At 46.5% G+C, this 17,121-nt stretch overlaps 1 protein-coding gene across 14 annotated transcripts in view; it reads left to right on the top strand.

Annotated features, from left to right (window-relative positions):
• RIMBP2 (RIMS binding protein 2) overlaps positions 1 to 17,121 on the top strand; it is a 338,226-nt gene that overhangs the window by 198,774 nt on the left and 122,331 nt on the right. The gene's annotated exons all lie outside the window — the stretch shown is intronic.

Raw genomic sequence — 17,121 nt, 5'->3', positions numbered from 1 at the left:
TGTAATTAGTTACGATGAGGTCATACTAGATCAGGGTGGGCCCTAATCCAATCACTGTGTCCTTATTAAAGAGACACAGAGATACACAGGAGAAAACACGGCGTGACAATCGAGGCAGAGAGGAAACCAGCTCTAAGCCAAGGATTGCCACTGGGGGCTGGAAGAGGCAGGGAAGATTCTTTCCTGGAGCCTTCAGAGGGAGTGTGGTCCTGCTGACACCTTGCTTCTGGACTTGCAGCGTCCAGAGCTGTGAGAGAATACATTTCTGTTGTTTTAAGCCACCCAGTTGACGGTGCTTTGTTAGGGGTGCTGTGCTAATATTCCAGAGGAGCGGCTGTGCCTCCTGGGCCCGACCAAATGATGTGCTGGGTTTCCCCTGCTGCTGCCGCCAGGCTAGCAGGTGCCTCTAAGCCTCAATACAGGAGCTTTCATACGGGATATTTATGATACAATGTTGCAAATCTAGAAGAACCGAAAAGGAGAGCTGAGTTAACCCCCAGATTAGTGACTGCAGGAGGCAGCCAGCACTCCTGAGCCTGGGGGACAAAAGGAAGGCGGTGGGGTCACTAGGAGCCCACCTAGTGGAGGAGGGGCTGTCTCAGCATCCAGCCCCCTAGAACATGGGCTGCTACTGTGCTGGGGCCACCAGGGTGGTACCGTGGAGCCAGTGCTCAGATTTTCTAGGGAATGTTGCCCAGCTGGGAATGTTAAGGATGCTGGAATTGCTGCTGCTGTTGCTGGAAGGAACTTGGAGATAGGAAGCAGAAAGGGCCCCCTCTCCCTCCCTCCTCCCCCTCCCTCCTCCCCCTCCCCCTCCCCCGACCCTACCCTACTCCCACCTGCCACTTCCTGCCAGTTCCACCGCCGGGGAGTCTGGGAAGCGTGGTTTCCGCCTTCCAGCTTGAGCCTTACAGCGTTACACAGGGCAGAGCACTGAAGACTAAGCATGGGGTCCAGAGACTGTAGGAAGACAGCCAGACATATTCCCATTTCATCATCAAAACCCTGAGAGATGGGATCAGCTCCATTTTACATGTGAAGACATGATGCGTCCCTAGTCCACGCCCTCCCCCAGATATGTGACGGCTCAAGGTCCAAACACCAAGTGCCCAGCTCCACAGGGACGTTGTTTTCATGGATCAATGAAGAATAATGGCCAGGCAGACCATGGTTTTCCATTCTTCTAGAGCATTGTTTTAAATCAGTTTTGCTCCTACTTACGAGAGAGCAAGGCTATTTTTCCCTTTTTACAATTAAAAAGTCCCATTGGAAACCTGGGGTCCCAGTGGATGAAACTCATTGTTTCTGAGACCAGATAGCATTAGTCAAGTGAGATTATGCTCTGTGGTCACAAGGAAGCTACGGAGAGCAGGTATCTAGCTGGGACCGGTGCCAGGTGTTCGCCTACCTCTGACTGCGGGTCTTAGAATATGATTGTCATACAGAGTGAATCCTTTCTGACAACAGGATTATTTCTTTAGTAATTCTTTGAGACCATGGAGTTCAGAAACTCTTCTTCAGCCACCACTCTCTTTTCTCAAATTCTATTTGCTGTTTTCTTTTTCTGCAACATCATTATGTGTGTTTTCAAAAGCAAAGGATTAAGCCGATACCCTGTGATAAAAATTGATGTCAGGTTCAGGTAGAGAATTGATGGAGTTGGTTTGAAGTTTAGAGACTTTGCTTCACGACACATGTGCATATGCTGAGGTCCCCACCCATCCTCCTCCAGCCCCTGGTCACTTCCTCTCTCATCATCCCTAGCCCAACCCACCCTCTTCTCTGTGGGCAGCTGCACTAGCCTCCAGCAGGTCTGCCTGGTCCCTCCCTTATCCCTCCACAACCCATTCTTCCCTGTTCCTCCTCTTCTAGGTGATCCTTCCAAGACCTGTACTATATCTTGCCGCTCCCCAGCTCTCAACCCTTCAGGGCTTTCCATCAACCTTTGACTAAACCCCCACCTCCTGCTGTCGTCTACACCCGGCTGCCTGGCCGTCTACACGTTCTCTGCTCTCTGGCCCTGTGCTGCTCTTGGGGACTCTGCATTTGCTGTCACTGATGCCGAAAACGAGGCCTTTCTGCGCACGTGTGGAATCAAATCTCGGAGACAGAGTTTTGGGTGAAGTAGAAAAGAATAGCTTATAGCTTTGCCAGGCAGAGGGGGCCACAGCAGGCTTGTGACCCTCAAAAACTGTGTGTCCCAACCCAGGAGAATTTGGTGCGGAGTTTTATAGCAGTGGTTCAAGGGCGGGGTTGCCGATAAGGATTAGGGTGTGTGCAGGGCCTGCGCTCCTTTCATCTGGCCTCAGGGGGTCTCCTGATGAGCTTCTCTGGTTCCTTTAATCTGGGCTCAGGCGGTTTCTTTCTTTTTTTAAAAAAAATTAATTAATTATTTATTTATTTTGGCTGTGTTGGGTCTTCGTTTCTGTGCGAGGGCTTTCTCTAGTTGTGGCAAGCGGGGGCCACTCTTCATCGCGGTGCGCGGGCCTCTCACTATCGCGGCCTCTCTTGTTGCGGAGCACAGGCTCCAGACGCGCAGGCTCAGTAGTTGTGGCTCACGGGCCCAGTTGCTCCGCGGCATGTGGGATCTTCCCAGACCAGGGCTCGAACCCGTGTCCCCTGCATTGGCAGGCAGATTCTCAACCACTGCGCCACCAGGGAAGCCCACAGGTGGTTTCTTGATGAGCTTCTCAAGGTTATCAAACTGTGATCTTCTCTGGAATGAAGAATGCTAACATCTTCGGTTTGTTGGGGGTTTTAGTTCTGTAAAAGAGCTCAAAGCTATTGTCCTGTGTATCCCTTGAGGGGGAAACCAGGACCCTGCCCCAAGGCTGCACTACTGTGTCCTGACTTCTCCTCCCCCATCTCTGCATCCCTTCCCTTCCCTGATTAGCAACTGTTTGAAAGGCTTCGAGCCCAGGAGCCCTGCAGGGTCCTGCTCTGTTTCATCACCTCTGCCCTGGACGTCCTTCCCCGTGATGTCCACCTTGCTCCCTCATTGCTTTTCGGTCTCTGCTTACATGCCCCCTTCTCAGAGCCACTTCCCCTGATTGCATTTGTCTAGAAATCTCTTTATTTGTTTCCTTCTTTATCTCCCTATGTAATATTCATAGCATCAGTGAATGCTGTACAATTAGCGGACCCTTGAACAACATGAGTTTGAACCGTGTGGATATGGAGGGACCACGTGTGAGGAGGAACGACCACAAGTTACATGTGGATTTTCCATGGCACGGAGGGTCGGCGCCCCTACCGCCTGTGCTGTTTAAGGGTCAGCAGCCTAGGGAAATAAGGAAACAAGCAAACAACAATAACAACAAATAAGTGTGTATATATTTACAAAAATCTCTATTATAGAGCTGTGGGGAGAATATATATATATATTCTGCTCACCGTTTATGAGCCTCTGGTGTCCTGGGCGTCTCTCCCCGGACATGGCAGCGTCTCTGAGTCACAGATCACCATGTCCTGCACTGCATGATTGAACCGCTTCTGAAAAAAATTCATTTTGTAAATGAATTAGCATGACTGTGTTCCAGTAAAACTTTATTCACAAAAACAGGAGGCCAGCTGGATTTGGCTTGTGGGCCGTGATTTGCTGATGTCTGGTCTAGGAAGCCACAGAAAGTAACTGACGAGCAGCCCCAGAGGGTCTGCAGAGCCATAGGCACGTCCTGCCCTTTTATCACCCTCGGGCTCACCCTGCCCAGCCCCCTCCCTCCGTACTTGGTACTACATCGTGGTTCCCTCACCCCCCCCCCCCCCACCGCCCAAACATGATCGCCTGGCAACGGGATAGAAGAAGAATGGGAGGGAGAAGCCAAGTTCGTCACCCCCCTTGACTTGAGAGCACATGAAGTCAGTTGAGTTCTTGGCTGCCTGGCCCAGCAGTGGACCTGTAATGCTCGTGACTCACTCTACTGATGCAAATCCTGTAAAATCTATTTTAGGAAACGTGCTCAGACGTTGAACAGCTCAAGTGTGTGGACTCCGGCTGCAGGGCAGTACGGGGGGGATGCTTTCACAGCAGCAGCGTGTACTAATGTGAGTGCGGGCTCGGTCTTCTGCGAGGGCGGCAGGTGTGGAGGAGGGGTGCTGAAGGGACGGATGGAGGTTCAGCCTCTGGCACGGACCAGCTGTGTGAGCCTCCTTAAGCCACCTGACCTCTCTGAGCTGCGGCTTCCTGAGGAGCTCAGGGATGAGTAAGGACGCTTAGGACCAAAGATAAAACAGCATTGAGGTTTATGGCAAATTGTGACCATGTGGAAATGCACACCCAAGGTTGCCAAATTTTCTGATTTTTCACCGGAAAGTGTAAATCTTCATTTTTTAATAATAATAAATTCTCTATTTTAAAATGTTGATGACTATTTCGATAACTTGGGCCACATGAAACATTGTGGGCGAATCCAGTCATATGTTGCCATTTTGAATAATCGCCCTTGTAAAACACCGAGAAATTTTTAGTCCTTTTTTCCCTCCACATTGAAGGATTCTACAGGCATACATTTTGCTTTTGTCAGCTCTTGGAGTCTAGTGACCCTGCATGAATGAATATGGAAACAGCAGATCTGTTGACAGTCCCATCCAGAGAGAGATGAGCAAACATGCTTGAAACTAGCAAGGCTCTCACCTTGGGTGCAGCCTCAGCAAAAGGGGGAATTTTTAAAAATGATCTGGATTTAGCTCTCAGCACTGACGTGGACCCTCTAATGACATCTCCATGCCAGAAGGAGAGGCAATCTCGTTTCCTCCATCAAAAGAAATCAGGATGCTTCCTGTGTTCCCCGAGGCTGAGGAATTTGTGATAGGAGAAGATTTTCCTTCGCTATTTGAGATGCTCTGTATATGTCGTACAGCCTGGGTTGAGAATTCTGCACGGGGACACCAGAAACTTACATGTGCTTTCTTTCGAATGTGTAGCAGGATCTTTCACATGGACTGTTTATTTCAATCTCCCCAATGACCTTGCGAGGGTGTGGGTTGTGAGGCTCATTTCTATAGGGGAGGGGAGGGAGAAGCAGAGAAGTTAAGTAATTTGCTGACAGCAGCACAGCTGGCCATTGGGTGAGCTGGGGGCCCTCCAAGGTCGAGTCTCGATCTGCTTTTTCTGAATCTCCACTAACCTCATACTTTGGACCTGATACCTTCTTCCCAGCCCAGCACCCTCCATCCTGCATCGCCAGTGGCAAAATGGGATTCATGGAAGATAAGTCTACTCATAGAAACGTCAGCTACACAGGCAGAAGGCAAACTTTGGGGGCAAAGTCAGGTGGTTCTCCTATCTGCCCAGGAGTATTCCATGGACCAATTCCAGCATTTGCAAATATGCACCTACAGCTGACATCGTGTCTAGGTACAAGGGGCACAGGTCGCCTTGGTGGTGTCCCAGTGTTCTGTTCCAGGATTCCACCCAGGACTCCACATGGCCTTTAGTCATCCTGCCTCCGTAGTCTACTCAGATTTCTGAGAGTTTCTCAGAATCTTAGAATATCCCCAATGTGGGGGTTTCTGATGATTAGACTGGGGTTATAGGTTTTTGGAGAAAATACCACAGAAATGAAGTGCCCTTCTCCTCTCATCACATCATATGATGTCAATGTGATGATGGTGTTCTCACTGGTGATGTTGACCTTGATCTCTTGGTTAAGGTGGTGTCGGCCAGGTTTCTCCAATGTGAAGTTGCTGTTCTTCTCTAAACATATTCTGGTCTCTGGAAGCAAGTTGCTAAGTCCAGTCCATACTCAAGAGGAGGGTAATTAAGCTCTATACTGGAATTTTACTTGATTTTAGTGAACTTAAATTTAAAATTAAACAACCAGATGTGGCTGGTGGCTACCAGATTGGACTCCAGTAGTGGAGGTGGGCTGGCGGATAGATTATTGCCAAAGTCAGCCAATCCATAAATGCCCCAAATAAATGAAAGTCCGGATACAATCATGTAATTGGAGTGTTGATTTTGAATGTTTAAAAAATTTTGTTGAAGCATAGTTGATTTACAGTGTTGTGTTAATTTGTTCTGTACAGCAAAGTGAACCAGTTATATATATATTCTTTTTCATATTCTTTTCCATTAGGGTTTGTCACAGGATTTCGAATATAGTTCCCTGTGCTATACAATAGGACCTTGTTTTATATCCATCGTATATATAATAGTTTGCCTCTGCTAATCCCAAACTCTCCGTCCTTCCCTCCCCTCCCCACTGCCTTGGCAACCACAAGTCTGTTCTCTATGTCTGTAAGTCTGTTTTTGTTTTGTAGGTATGTTGATTTGTGTTGTATTTTAGATTCCACATATAAGTGATATCATATGGTACTTGTCTTTCTCTTTCTGATTTACTTCACTTAGTATGATAATCTCTAGGTCCATCCACGTTGCTGCAAATGGCATTATTTTGTCCTTTTCATGGCTGAGTAGTATTACATTGTGTATATATACCACATCTTCTTTATCCATTCATCTGTCGATGGACATTCATGTTGCTTCCATGTCTTGGCTATTGTGAATAGTGCTGCAGTGAACATTAGGGTGCCTGTATCTTTTTGAATTATAGTTTTGTCTGGATATATGCCCAGGAGTGGGATGGCTGGATCATATGGCAACTCTATTTTAAGTTTTCTGAGGAACAACCATACCGTTTTCCACAGTGACTGTACCAATTTACATTCTCACCAACAGTGTAGGAAGGTTCCCTTGATGGTGAATTTTTTGATGCTTAAAAAGGATTCTCAAGCCCTTTTGGGAACCGCTCCCAGAGGAGGATTCGTAAAATCAAGAAAGAGTTTGGTTTTCCTTCTTGAGCTTCTATTTGGGGATAAATTGAGTCAATCATTAAGTATAGGGACTAAAAGTGTCAACCTATTCTGGGATCACCTGCATTTCAGAAGGCAGTAACCACGGGATGATGTTTATTTGACCAAAAATAATGTCTGTGGGTGAGAACCTCCCTCCACAGGCCAGCCTCCCCCCCTCCCCTCCCCTCTCCTCCCCTCCCCACCTCTCCCTCTCTCTCTTGCTCACATACACCCCTACCTCTGTCAATTATTTTTATTCTATTTACACAGAGTTAGCAAGGAGGCAAAACACTTAGTGGTTACCTTTTGGGAGAATCTTGACTGGGAGGAGACAGGAGAGAAATTTGGGGGGCTGTTGAAAAGTTCTATGTTGTGATCTTGGCTATGATTGTGCTGATGTGCGCACTTGCTAAAAATTAACAGAGCTGTACGTCTATGATTTGTGCACTTTTGTGTATGTGTTTTTTACTTCAATCTCAAAAGTTAATGAGGGATGTCCCTGGTGGTCCAGTGGTGAAGAATCTGCCTTCCAATACAGGGGACACGGGTTAGACCCCTGGTCGGGGAACTGGTATCCCACATGCCGTGGGGCAGCTAGGCCCTCGCGCCACAGCTACCGAGCCCACGCACCTCAATGAGAGAGCCCACATGCCGCAAACTACAGAGCCCACCTGCCCTGGAGCCTGCGGGCCGCAACTAGAGGGAGAAAGTCTGCACGCCACAAATAGAGAGAAGCTCGCACACCCCAACAAAGAGCCCATGCCGCAATGAAAGATCCCGCATGCCTCAACAAATATCCGGCACGCTGCAGCTAAGATCCGATGCAGCCAAAAAATAAATAAATAAACAAAGAAAGAAAGAAAAAAATTTTTTAAGTAAAGAAAAAAATTTTTAAATAAAGAAAAAAAAAGTTAATGAAGTGCCCATCAATAGATGGATGGATAAAGAAGATGTGGTATATGTACAATGGAATATTCCTCAGCTGTAAAAAGAATGAAACCTTCCCATCTGTGGCAACATGGACGGACCTGGAAGGTATTACACTAAGTGAAATAAGTCAGACAGGGAAAGACAAGTACCATACAATATCGCTTATATGTAGAATCTAAAAAACAAAACAAATAAAACAAACAAAACAGAAACAGACTCGTAGATACAGAGAACAAACAGGTGGTTGCCAGAAGGGAGGTGGTTTGGGGGTCAGATGAAGTAGGTGAGGGAGATTAAGAGGTACAAACATCCAGTATAAAAGAAATATGTCACAAGGATGTAATGTACACATAGGGAATAGAGTCAGTGATACTGTGAGAACTTTGTGTGGTGACGATGGTAACTCGTCCTATTGCAGTGATTATTTCATTATGTATAAAAATATCAAATCACTATGCTATACATCTGAAACTAATATAATATTGCATGTTAATTATAACTCAATAAAAACAAAACAAAACAAAATAAAAAGTTAACTTAAAAATACCTGAAACATCCAGGGACTTCCCTGGCAGTCCAGTGGTTAAGACTCCATGCTTCCACTGCAGGGGACACGGGTTCAATCCCTGGTCGGGGAACTAAGATTCTGCATCTCACGTGCCGCACGGCCAAAAAAATATATATATCTGAAACATCCAGGTAGAAAAGGAATTTGGTCTGTTTTCTATGACGTTTGATGTACCACGATGTGGACAGAAGACAGATTTGGACCTAAACTCAAATATGTATTTTCTAACACCTGGAGGTCTCTGAGTCATAAGGCAAATCCACTGACTAATCAATTGGAGTGATAGGTCTTTGGGGGAGACACTTGGTATTACTGAGTGAGTGGCTACTCATTTTGCCCAAGGTTACAGCCTGACTCTGCCTGGTTGGGCCAGTTTGCAGCAGGACTGTTTCCATTTGCTTGTATAACTCAAAGTTTCCATGATCAAGAGTTTGGAGTGTGGTGAAGGAAAGAAAGCCCCTAGGTTGGCAGGAGTGTAAGATGTTGAAGCTCTTGAAGGAGTGGTGCCATTTTGTAACAATATTGTAACAATATGGTTACTGATAAACTCTCTCTTGAAAAAGCAAACACTTTTTTAAAAGGCACTCAAATTTTTTTTTATCACCATGTTATTTCTGGAAGGATCCTAGGAGGCTCATCCTTTACATGAGCAAATTTCTAACTGATCGCTTGTCCTTCCAATTCGTAGCTGGCAAGCTCAGTGCTCAAATGTGATGTTCAGTCAATGGGTAAAATCCTCTATGTGATTCCCTGGTATACATTTTTCTATATATTTTTCTGTCTTTTTTTTAAAATTCTTAACCACCCTGTTGCATAAATATTTTATTACAGGCATCTTTAAATTCTTTTTGGAGAGTAGGTGGAAGATGGTTTTAAAATTCTTATGCACTGTGTACGCTGAACACGCCTATGGAAGAGTTGCGTTGTATGCCAGCATTCAGTTCCAAAGTCAGCAGGTTATGCCAAAGTCATGTATAGAAAAAGTGATCCTGAAGGTCCCTTTGGCAGGAGCCGTATTGGAGATGAACCTAACTGGTCTCAGCTTTTCCCTCTAGCGCTGGGTGGGTGGGTGGGGGGGGACTGCTGCTTATTGGTTGAGGACCAGATGCAGTGTTGTTTACATCTGGGGGACCAGTTGTCCCAAGTGGGTCTCAATGCGGGAGATACTTCCAACAGGAAAAGCTTATGGAGAAATGGTTGGGGAATAACCTCTTTTCTCTCACAGCACTTCAGGCTCTGTTGCTGGAGGAATTGATGACAATTTTCAAAAATTGAGGTTAAATTCATACAACATAAAACTAACAATTTTATAGTAAACAATTCAGTGGCGTTTAAGCACGTTCACAGGGTTGTACAACCACCACCTCTATCTGGTTCTAAAACATTTCCATCACCCCAAAGGGAAACCCCGTATCCAGTGAGCAATCACTCCCCCTCCCCCCTCCCGCCGTCGCTGGCAACCACAAGTGTGGTTTCTGTCTTTATGGATTTACCTATTTTTTATATTTCATATCAAATATACACAGTATGTAACATTTCGTGTCTGGCTTCTTTCACTTAGCTTGATGTTTTCAAGGTTCGCCTTGTAGCGTGTGTCAGTGCTTCATTCCTTTTTATGGCTGAATGACATGCCATTGTATGGAGAGACCACATCTATCTGAGTTTTTTCCACGTTTTGGCCATTGTGAATAGTGCTGCTGTGAACATTTATGTACAAGGATTTGTTTGGACCCCTTCTTTTCAGTTCTTTTGGGTATATATCTAAGAGTGGAATCACGGGGTCATAAGGTAATTCTGTTTAACCCTTTCGAGGAAATATCCAATTCTTTTCCGCAGAGGCTGCACCGTTTTATGTCCCCACCAGCAATGTAGGAGAGCTCCAACTTTTCTACGTTTTAACTGTCCTCTCTTCCTCTCCCCTTGCTCCCCTACACTTGTTAATCCCGTGTCGAGTAACTCTCCTAGGTCCAATCCCACCGTTTTTGGTAGAGAAGAGCTATCTTTGGGACCAGCCCGTGTTCTGACGATAGTGACCAATGGGAATCAAGCATAAATTTCACTGTGCTTATTTTTAACCATTAGAAGGACCAAGCACACATAGTAAGTGCATGTAAACTGATGAAATACAATCACTGAGAGACGCCTTCTTTAAAATACAAATGTTTGTCTGGGTCATGAGCTTAGCTTTACAACCTGCTTGGTGTGTTATATTTTTCCATTTCAGCTCATGCTGTAACCTATATTAGAAAAATAGCTTTTAAATAGCACGGTGTGCTTTTCCGTAATTGCATTATTGGCATATGCACGATGCCTGAATATCAAACAGGTCAAGGAATAGCGTGTATTCCAAGTGCACATTTATGGGTTTTTCTGAATACAGACGGGGGCTTAGAGATTTGGATTTCTCTCTCCCTGCCCTGAACCCCAGAGCATTACAGGAAAAGAGAGGCAGTCCCTTTATTTACATAACAGTCTTTCACATTCAAATTGCCCTTTACAGATTGCAAAGTGTGCTTATGTGCATTATCTCATTTAAATTGCCTGGAATGCTCAGAGGGTTAAAGAATTTGCCCAGAATCACACTTGGTAAATGTTAGAATTAGGTCTCAAACCCAGGTCTTCTGAGTCCCAGTGTTTCTCCAAAGCATGTGATGACTTAGATGCTGTCCTGGGCCTTGACCACAAGGGGCAGGAGTGGGGCTCAGCCATGGTCAGGACCCTGGACAGGAACAAAGCAAGTTCCTCCCCCTTTCCTTCCGGCTCTCTCACCCCAGGCACTCCATGCCCTCCTGTTCCTCCCCTTTCCTTTCTCTCCTCCATGTACTCCATCCTCCCTGCCCATGCCTTTAGGCTAGAGCCACTCAGGAAGACTTTTCAGAAAGAAAAAATATTATCAAGCAAGTCCCAGTGTTGACTTTAGTAATTTTTACTATATATTATTATAATTGGTAATTATATCACTCTTACACAATATGATTCTACTAGACTTGGGCATTATAACAATATAGTCTTTATTATATTTGAACATAGTATGATTATATATTTATAATTCATAATGTAATTACATGTGCACAGTGATAAAACTGGTTTATAAAATTTTTACAGCTTTTCTAAACCATACAGCCGACACAAGTGAACAGGTTAGAAAGAAACAAATGAGAGACGCCAATAAAGTTCAAAATTCAAACTTATTGTAATTTAATGTGTCGGATGATATTATTTTATTTAAACTGAATTTTCCTCTGTAAGTAAAGATGGTGCCCTTTACTTAACTTTACTTAGGCAGATGGTGACAGCTGCCTGAAAGTTGATTCAACATTCCTACCGTTGATCTCTTTCAAACTCCTGCAAAATCTTTGATTCTTAAGCACATGTGAAGGCATGTGGCTTGCACTTGGTATGAAAGCACCATTTACGTTAGCCTTTGTTATCTTTTCATCATCTTGGGGCAGTCAAGATGGTAATTCTTCAAGCCAGTGCAGACACACACACACACACACACACACACACACACACACACACACAGGCATTGAAATTCAGTAGAGTGGTAAGGAGGCAAGGGATATGCTTACATTTATTCCTTTTAGATTTCATGGAAATAAAAAATACCAAAATTTTCTTTTCATAGACCACCCCCCAAGACTGTATCTTCAGCCCCCAGCCTGAGGAACGCTGTGCCAGGTCTCCCAGGACACCCACTCCTCCCAGCTGCAGGCATTTCTGAGCCCATTGGCAGCTCCCAGGACCAGGAAAACTGCAGGACCTTGCTCTTCAGAAAGAGAGTTGGGGGCGACGGGGGTGCAGGGAGCAGCGTGGTCCAATGCTCGGGAGCTGCCCCACCTGCTACGTGGAGGTTACCTGTTCAGGTTACTTAACCCTCGGTGCCTTAGTTTCCTCATATACCAAGTGGGGATAGTAGTGTCCACCTCACAGAGATGTTGTGAGAATTGGATGAGCTTTTAAAAAGAAAAACAAGAAAGCAACGAGCTTAGGTCAGCTTCTGGCTCAGAGTAGGAGCTCCGTGCATTGCAGCGGCGACGTAATTGAATGTGCATTCATCTCCCCTCACGCGGTCTCATCCCCCAAGTGCTTTGTGCTTCTCTCCTGCCCTCGCTCCTTCCCAGTGTGGCCTGCTGCTCGCGTGAGCGTCACCACCTGCAGCCTTCACTGGATTTCCCACGAGTGTCCCTGTTTCCATCACCCGCCGACATCCACTCACCTGCAGGAGGAGGGTGGAGCCACTGGGTTTTGTCACCTACCACTGCTGCTGCCACAGCCTGCATCTCCTCTGCCTTCCCACGGCCGCCCACGTCCCTCGGAGACTCATCTTGGTCTCGCTGCTGCTGTTCAACCCAGTATTCTTCCAAGAGCTATCGCCTCTCAGTTTCTGGACCTCTCCCGTCTGTCATACGGTGACCTCTGCTATTCCATCCTCAGCACCTGTCTTTGTATTTTTATTTTTGTTTTATTTTTTTTGAAAACTTTTAATTTTTTTATTGAAGTAGAGTTGATTTACAATGTTTCAGGTGTACAGCAAAGTGACTCAGTTATGCATATATATTTATATATTCTGTTTCAGATTCTTTTCCACTATAGGTTATTATAAGATCCTGGGTATGGTTCCCTGTGCCACACAGTAGATCCTTGTTATTTATCTGTTTTACCTATATAGTAGTGTGTATCTGCTAATCCCAAATTCCAAATTTATCACTACCCCCCTTCCCCTTTGGAAACCATAAGTCTGTTTTCTATGTCTGTAGGTCTATTCCTGTTTTGTAAATAAGTTCATTCGTATCATTTTTTTTATAGATTCCACATATAAGTGCTATCATATGATATTTGTCTTTCTCTGTCTGACTTACTTCACTTAGTATGATCATTTCTAGGTCCATCCATGTAGCTGCAAATGGCATTATTTCATCCTTTTTATGGCTGAGTAATATTCCATTGTATATATGTGCCACATCTTCTTTATCCATTCATCTGTCGATGGACATTTAGGTTGCTTCCATGTCTTGGCTATTGTGAATAGTGCTGCAGTGAACATGGGGGGGGTGGTGCACGTATCTTTTTGAATTAGAGCTTTCTCCGGATATATGCCCAGGAATAGGATCGCTGGACCATATGGTAGCTCTATTTTTAGTTTTTTGAGGAACCGCCACACTGTTCTCCACAGTGGCTGCACCAGTTTACATTCCCATCAAGAGTGTAGGAGGGTTCTCTCTCAGCACCTCTCTTGAAGGTCACGGGGGACGTCTTCAATGCTGCACCCACTAAGACCATGTCTATCTTATGGTCCTCACCTGGCTTGGGCAGCATTTGATGCTGTGGGCCCTCATCCTCAAGTTTGTGCTTCCTTAGCTTATAGGACGTCACACACCTTTTTTTCCCATCACTCCTGCCCAGCCCTTTGCAGGAGCCTCTTCTTCTGCCCATTTTAATATCTGTGTTTCTCTCACTCTGTCCTGGGTCTTCCCTTTAGTCTCACTGGCAGATCGCACTCACTCCCGTGACTCAGGCTTCAGGGGTAACTGGTCCCAGGTGTGCTCAACTCAGTACCAGAGCTCTCTGATCAGCCTTCTGGGAGCTGGTCCTCACCTCCAAATGTTCATCTACACAGTGGAAATGAGGACTGTGCCCTTTTCTATCTGTGGTTGCAGACAACTAGATTCAACAAACTGTGTGTTTTGATTCCTACAGGGTAGACCCTGTCTCATGCATCCACTGTTTGGTGACTCCTAAACCCTCTTACTTGGATGGCTTTAAATGTAAAGTATCCAAGATTCAACTTGCTCCCATCATGATGTTGAGAATCTCCCAAGGTCAGGAAAGCTGGACCATTTCCGAAGAAGTGAACAGATACCCAGAGGCTGGTTTTTCTCTCTTAGCGATCGTTATTTCAGGTCAAGAAGACGGAGCTTAAAGGGTGATTTCGTACAGCTGGTGTTCGGAGAGTTCTTGGTTATCACGGTCCTAGTGATGCATGAGTCACTGGCGTTGCATCTCCAGGCGGTGGGCGTGGGCTGTCAGATTCAATTCCTGGGCCCTCAGATGTGGTCAGTAGTCAACAGTGTCAAACCCCCAGCACAGGGGAAGCCAGCGTGGCACAGATCACACTGTAGCGGGGACGTGTGTGTGCACACCTGTGATCTGGGTGCTGGTGTGTCCGGCCGCCTTACCCCAGGCTGTGAGAAACCTCGTTACTCAGCAGGAGTGTCAGATTATATTAAGTCCGCCCCATCCTCCTCCTCCTCCTCCTTCTCCTGTGAATTGTCATAGCTTGTGCACCCGCGCCTGTTGGCGAGTCTCATTTTGTCGTGTTGCAACCAAAAGCCCACATCTTTGGGGGGCCTTCTGGTCTCAAGCATGCGACCAGTACGTAAGGTGTTCCGTCTCTTGCTTGGCAGCCCTGCTTTGGTGGCACTGATTAATCCAGAAGGGCTAGATTTAATTGGAGCGGTGACAGCTTCCCCGGGTGGGCAGCTCTGGTCCTGCACGGTGTCAATGATGAAAGCTTCCAGGGTAAGTCTTGCTGCTTCTCAGCATCTGAATAGGACTGGAAGCGTGAGCCGTGGGCTTTTTCTGAATTTTCCCCCAAGCGATGCAAGATGCGTGCATGCCTGAAGAGCACCTGTGCTCTGTTACTCCAAAGGGCGGGAGGACCCGTGTCTGCTGTCACTGCAACACTGAGGGCGAGCCCACATGTGTCCCCTGCCCCATGCCCACCTCTGGGCTTTTTCAGGGGTGAACGACAAGTCTGGATAAACGAGATGCTATAATCTGGCAAAGAAATCACAGAGTCTGTGTGGCTTCAGTGGCATCTTCACCCTTCTTTGGGCTTTTACCTGGACGTGTTGCTTGCTGAATGGGTTCTTTCAGCATCACTGTAAGAGGGGCTTTACCTTCTGCTAAGGAGTTTTCTGTGGGATGGAGGACTGTTCGTCTGGGGATGAGTTTGCTTTTCAGCAGCTCTAGCTCCTCTCGGTTGGGGAACCAGTACAGTAAGCTGTACCCCGATCGCGGATTCATGCTTGGACTGATTTGGGGAAGCGATGGCCACGTGTCCCCCCTTTTGCCTGGTGACACTGTGGATCGGTGCTTCCTGGACTGGATTTAGATCCTGGGCTTTTTTTCTTGCGAAGATTGATTTTATCAGGTTAAGCAGCTGACCTTGAATCACTGAGATGGAATATAGATAAAATAGATGAATGTAGCTTTTCTACAACCGCCGTAAAACTGGATGAAGGAGTCAGCACTGCTTCTCTTCCCGGTGTTCCCTTCTTGCAATCCACTTTTCTAGGGGAGGTGCCGAGGGAGGTGATGGTAGGAACTGACTGGGTGGATATGGCAGAATGCGGAAGGTGTGAGCAGTGACAGTGGTGCCTCCAGTGGGGAAGGGGACCCCTGCTTGAGCTGCCATCATGCGCAGGGAAGTGCTTGGTGCTCTACGAGAACCATCTCGTTTAATCCTCCCAAAGGCTGCTTGGGTAGACGCTTTTACATCCTTCCGTCTTAGAGAGCGTGGAGATGTCGGACAACCTGCCAGAGGTCACAGGACTTACACACAGAGGAGCTAGAGTTTGTATTTAGCCAGTTTGACCTCAGAACTGACATTCTGACCCTCTTTAAAGTTTCTCCTGAAACTCCCTGAGACACGGCCACCATAGCTCACCTTGGGGCAACCAAGCCCTCCAAGGTCAGGAGTCAGGTGTCTGGATCAGTGCACCCACCCCTATGATCGCTGGTGGTTCTCACACGTGGGATGTCTCAGAATGTCTCCAGGTTCTTCAAGGAGCTGGCAGGGGACTCCACTGTAATTGCTTGACTTAAGAAAGACAACCATGAATTTATGCCGCCGGGGACATCTCAGAGGAGGGAAGCGCTTTCCCATAGGTTGGGGATCATTGTTTTCCAGAACCAGACCCCACGGGTGAGGCGTGTGGAGATTGCTTCCTTGCGCTTCATCACCATGGAAACCTGGGAGATGCCATGGAGAGGAGGAGATCGTAATGACGGTGGCCGAGGGGAAGGGGGCTTGACTGAAATACGGGACCAGAAAACGGCCAGGAGGAGCCTTTCTTCTTGTGGGAGGTGTTCAAAACCGTGTGATTCCTGCCCCTTTCCTATCGTGAGTGTGAATGAGCCCAAATTCAGAGCTCTCGAAGTATTGCAGAGGAGATTCCCAGGTCAGGTCAGACGTAGGTGCTCCCCAGGTAGTAACTCACTTAGGAGGTGAACAGAGAACACACTTGTTTTCAAGCAAACAAGAAAACTGCAGACCTGACCACTGGTGGCCATTGCGGTCACCTTCCACAGTGGGCCACTAATTGTCCCTGTTGCTTCTTCCTTATGCTTTTTGAATGGATGTCATCCCTTCCTTTATCTTTGCGAGGATGCTCAACTTGCTCACTGATGTCATTGTCAGGTTGCGTTGTCATTTTTATTTCTTCTGGAGTGAATTCACCCTGGTTACCGATTTTGTTAAATCTCTTTAGTAGTGTGAGTTTTCCTTCTGTGTTTTGGAATTTCTATTTTCAGACTCACCTTTCATGGGAGATTTTTTTACCCCCAATCTATCTCTTTCTGTGCTCATCCCCACCCACCCCGTCTTACTTCTTTGTAGTCCTATCCCACCCTGTGGATGCTCCCAGTCTTGAATTAGGTTTTATTACTGGTAGCTCAGATTTCCTGCACAGGTGATATCACTGAGCCAGGGGGTCTGGTCCCTCTGCCTCTCCAGGGAATTACCTTACGTGAGCTAGAGCTCTGGGCAGCCTTCTTTGGGGGTTGGGGACTTGACCTCTCAGTCTCGGGTCAGCTGGTGACCT

Source organism: Balaenoptera physalus (assembly GCF_965194825.1).
Source record: "Balaenoptera physalus genome assembly, chromosome: 12".
In the NCBI taxonomy this organism is placed as follows: domain Eukaryota; kingdom Metazoa; phylum Chordata; class Mammalia; order Artiodactyla; family Balaenopteridae; genus Balaenoptera; species Balaenoptera physalus.
The sequence above is the reverse complement of the archived record's forward strand: the minus strand, read 5'-3'. Positions and strand labels throughout refer to the sequence as shown.